Source organism: Triticum aestivum, chromosome 2D, assembly GCF_018294505.1.
Source record: "Triticum aestivum cultivar Chinese Spring chromosome 2D, IWGSC CS RefSeq v2.1, whole genome shotgun sequence".
NCBI classification, from domain to species: Eukaryota; Viridiplantae; Streptophyta; class Magnoliopsida; order Poales; family Poaceae; genus Triticum; species Triticum aestivum.
The window spans coordinates 29,589,695-29,595,200 of NC_057799.1; positions in this window are offsets into that span (position 1 = coordinate 29,589,695).

Below are 5,506 nucleotides of genomic sequence, written 5' to 3' on the forward strand. Positions count from 1 at the left end.
GCATGATATTAATCCTACGTTGGTCTGATTAATAACATGGCAATTTTAATAAGATCCTACTTCGCAATACCGTTGAGCAATAACGAACAGGGATCAAACGATATTAACATCATTGAAAAATTAATCACAATAATCATGTTCACAAACAACGTTGGTCGGTATGCAATCATGTATTACTAAAATTAGTCGTGGCAATTATCCCCAAAATATATAGCAATATTAAACCAAAATTTCTCGTTGGTTCCATTCTAATTCAACACTTAATGCTCATAATGACCACTGAAATGCACGTAGTAAAATAATAATCAAGAGTGCAATTTAATCAGCGGAATTAAATAAGCGGGGAGCAACCATTGTCTAATTATATGGACGTGCATCACCGCTTAACTCATGCAGCCCAGGAGAAAACTACACTGATGCATAACTAAAGCACGTGTAGTTTTTTTTTTGACAAATAACTCCTCCTTTATTCATTGATCAAAATAGTGGCATCGCTTACAAGAAAGGGAATAACCGCACTAGGGGCAGTATCCATCCAACAACTAGGAGGAGAAAACTTAGCTAACCTAGCCAATTCGTGAGCTACTTGATTGCTCTCTCTATTACAATGTTCATAAATGACTTGATTGAAATCTAATGACATGAAGTAACAATCATCGAATATAGCACTAGCAACTGAAGAAGAATTGCCCTCTTTTAAAGCTTCAACCACCTCTACACTGTCGGAGTTGATTTCAATCTTGCTACATCCAGCAGAACGGGCTAGATTCATTCCAAATCTTACTGCAATAGATTTTGCTGTAAATGAATCAAGGCATATGTCTATTTTTTTCATTTGCAGCAGCAATGAACATGCCGTTGTGATCATGAAGGACTGCTCCCACCCATCCTTCAAGTGTATCCATATCAAATCCAGCGTCCACATTCAGTTTAGCATATCCGTACCTTGGTCTACTCCACCTGCCTACCTTCTGTTTAGCTTTGGGTGTACATGAGATAATGTAGTTCGCCGCTAGTCCTCTCACGGCCACACTGATTTGAGCTGCTGTTTGGGTGGCCTCTCCATGAGTTAATTTCCGCCGTTCATAGCACAGGTACCATGCTGCAGTGGCTACTGTTTCTCTCAATTTAGGTAGGCCCAGGATATGAACTTCATGATCCTTCAAACACAACAAGTGTTCAAGTATCACTTCTCCAGCCCGGTCCACTCCGATAGCCTTTTTGATGATATCATCCACGCCTAGCATTTTCCACACATCCATAGCTAGCTTGCATTGAAACAACAAATGTTTGATGTTGTCCGGCCCTAAGTCACACGCAGGGCAACTTGGATTCATTTTTATATGCTTATTAGCAAGGATTGATCTGCAGGGGACCGCGCTATGAAGCGCCCTCCAAATAAAATGTTTTATCTTAGATGGACAGAATAAACTCCAAACTGAGTCCCATGAATCTTTTTGGTTAGAGGTCCCTTCCGAACTTTGAATTCTGCTGCCGAATTGGGATTTCCATATTCCATAGTACGCAGATCACACCGTAAAAGCTCCTGTTCTTGTCAGATTCCAAGCCAAAAAATCGTTCATCTCATGTAAAAGGTAAAGGAATTGAAAGAATACGTTGGACGTCCACCTGCCAGAAGGTTTGCCTGACAAGTTCTTCATCCCAGTCTCCTGTCGAAGGATTAATGAGGTCGCTCACACGAGATAGAAGCTGGTTCCCTCGAACAGTTATCACCTTCCTTGTTGGAGACTGTGGGATCCATTCATCTTCCCAAATCTTTATTTTAACTCCATCACCCACTCTCCATATGTGCCCAACTTTTAGGGCCTCCAATCCAGCCATAATGCTTTGCCATGTATACGAAGCTTTTTTCTTTAGGGTAGCATCCATAAGATCTACATCAGCAAAGTATTTCGCCTTTAGAATCATCGCACATCGAGATTCAGGATTATCAATTAGTCTCCAAGCCTGTTTAGCCAACAATGCCAAATTAAAGCAGTGAATATCTCTGAACCCCATCCCTCCTTGCTTTTTAGGAATGCACATCTTCCACCATGCGAACCAGTGCATCTTCTTGTGAGTTGCATCATCACCCCACCAAAAACGAGATATCGCATCCATGATTCCTTTGCAAATTTTTTTAGGAATTTTAAAGACAGACATCGCGTATATTGGTATTGCTTGTGCTACTGACTTAATGAGAATCTCTTTCCCTCCCGAAGATAGGCACTTTTCCTTCCAACCACTTAATCTCAAAACTAACCGGTCAATGAGATACTGGAAGCTGTCACTTTTATCAAGCCCAAGAGTGGCCGGAAGTCCTAAGTATTTGTCATTCAAGGCTTCCGTCATAATATTAAGGGAAGAGCATACCTCAGCCTAGATATTCACATCTGTACTAGGACTGAAGAAAATACTAGATTTGTCCGCACTGACCAGTTGTCCAGAGGCAGCACAATATGTGTCCAAGATTGACCTTAAGCACACGGCATTATGAACATTTGCCACGTGTAGTTAACTGATGATGGCGGCAAACAGAACTAATCCATGTGAACCTATGAAAATTACAGCAGTGCGCAGGCTATGGCGGAACAAGCTGCGTGACCTAGCGCCCAGGTGGCAAAAAAAAAAAGGAAAATATTCCACTGAGTCATACAAATACTTTAAACAGCCATCAACTGCATTAAGAATAATAAGCAGAATTTCATGTATAAGAACGTATAGAACAATTAACAACAAATCTGCATGTACTAGTATGGGATTAAATTCTGAGGTTTCCCTGCTTGCCATTGCGTCGTTAGCCGAGAAACAAATACTGTGCCAAATGTACTAGGACTTATCGACTTGATATGCGGCTGAGTAATTTGTACAGCCCAAATCCAGTGGAACTGATTAGTTACGGGATGTGCGCGTACACCGAATCCCTAACATAATTAGCTTCCTAATGCGCCGCCCAGGCCAGCGAGAAAAATAGATCGAGTAAGTGGCGGGAGTGAGCCAGCCATGCAGGAAAGACACTGATGCGCGGCGGTCGCGGCTTAACATCACCCTGAGTCACGGGCTAGGCCTAAATGCATGATTTTATTTCAGGCAAGTTCTAACAGATTAATCTACGCGTTAACTCAAGAACTGATTCATGAAATTAGATCCAACGTAGCTACTGATACAAATTGTTAGATTAATCTAAATACTAATTAACCGATTTAGCCCGAACTAAGGAATGAAAAATGGATCTTCTCTAACCACGTGAATACAAAATTCAATCTAATGTGGAATTAGGAGTGTAGATTAAACCTGTGTTCGGAGACACCATCAAGTCGATGTCGTCAATCAGAGGGCGTAGCAGCTTAGTGGTTCAGGCCTCCGGCACCTTGCTGGAGCAATGATTTGATCTTCACGTCAATGGGCACCTTGCCGGAGCAATGATTTGATCTTCACGTCAATGGGCAGTGCCTCCAGATTGGATTTGGAGTGAATTTCGGGAGGCAGGTGACTAATACCCCCCCCCCCCCCCCCATATATAATGCCCTGCCTTGACTATGGGACCTAACCATATTAGCATAATTTTTGCCCCCCAATCACAGGCTAGATTGGTTAATTAGCATTTAATTAGTAGTAATCCCGAATTTAAGTATTGGGCCCATATTAACTTATTGGTAATTAATGTTTTGACCATTTGGTCAACTAATATTTCTAACGGTAGTAGCTACCGTCAACCAAGCACGGAGAAAGAGAGGTCACTTCTCTATATATATAGTAGCTAGCTAACACAATATGAAACCCCTAACCACCACCCCCCCCCCCCCCCCCCTAAAAAAACCCAATGCCTGCGAGCTGCTGACGCGTGGCTGCCTTTTAGTCACGGTTGGTGTTACCAACCGGGACTAAAGGTCCTTCTGCCTGGGCGCCCCACAGCGGCCACGTGGAGCTGCTTTAGTCCCGGTTCGTAAGCCAACCGGGACTAAGGATTTTGGGCATTAGTTCCGGCCGTTTTGTCCCGGTTGCAAAATCGGGACTAAAGACCCTCTGAAACCGGGACTAGTGCCCTGTTTCCTACTAGTGCATACCAAATTCAGATATATTACTCTGATGCAGTCACACAATACACAATGAAGTAGAGAAAATAATGACTCAGTCATACAGATACACAATGGAGTCGACAAAGTTCATCAAACAACACTTGGAACAAACATAAACTGAGGAGGCAGCACCTTCGACCCCGTTGCCTGCTCTTTCCCCATCGTCGCCGCCGGAGGCCAGCGCCAGGCAAAGCCTGTGCGGTGCTGGCGGCGGCGGGGCCTGTTCTGCGGCAAGACGACGGATGGGGGTTCCTTGCACAGATCTCGGGTTGCAGCAGGCGGCAGAGCACCGGCGGCGGACATCAGATCTTCGAACCGCTACAGGTGGGGTGTGCTCTACTTGGGTCAAAATACCCAGCGGCAACACACATCACAGAATGGACCCAAGCTGGGCTGGTTTGCCCGTCCAACATGTGATGATGCGATCTAGGTGACTGCAACATCCCTGCGCTATAGGTGGATTCGATCCAGCCACTAGCTCTCGGTTGTTTCGTCTGCCGTCTCGCAGAAGGACGCACTCCGCCAGGTCCAGGACACGCTGGCTCCTTTTATCGATCCGGTCTGGTGCCGGCGTCTGTCGATCTCTCGACCCTAGATTATGGTGCCACCATATTGGATCGTGTGGTGACCACTCCGGCCTGCGGCAGTGTATTCACTGCGAATTGCAGTGGCCACTAAAAGGTCTTCGCGAGAGTTTTCTTCTCCAGATCCGATGGTTGTCCTGACAGCTAGGTGAAATCTACGAACAACGGCTTGACACAGAGGGTATGGTTGTCCAGAGACGATAGTCACGCATCGCATGTAGCTGCTGGGACCGAGGAAAAGCGATGGTGACAACACATGGTGACTTTGATGGTGGTGCTACTTGAGCACTCGGTCTCGAGCTCCGAGGTGAAAACCTAGGTATGGTTGATTATACCTGGCAATGGCGATGTTTTTATGTCGTTACCTTGTTGGAGGCATTGCTCGGATATGCCAAGACCGTTCTTCAGGGTGAAAACCTAGAATCTGGCCTTTGATGGTTGGATCTGGTGACGGCGACGCTTAATCGTCGCTCTCTTCATGAAGGCGTTGCTGTTGAAGAATCTTGTCGTCCTTGTGGTGTCATGAGATAGTTGGTGTGGATAAGGTCATTGTCATAGTTTGTTGATCGCAGATTTGATCGCTTTGGTTTTTTTTCACACATAGGCATAGCTTTGGTCTTGTATGACTTTGCTACAGCCGACGTGTTTTTGTGTGTGTGCTTTGGTATTGGTTGTGTGCATCCTAACTATGCAGAGGCCGGGTGTGTACTCATTGTGTTTGTATCCTCTTGATGCTTCATATTGAGTCAATAAAATCCATCCTTTGTCGAAAAAAGAAATCAGAGGACTATATCAAGATTTCACATAATCGTTACCTAGGTGAAAATATGAAATGAGGATGGT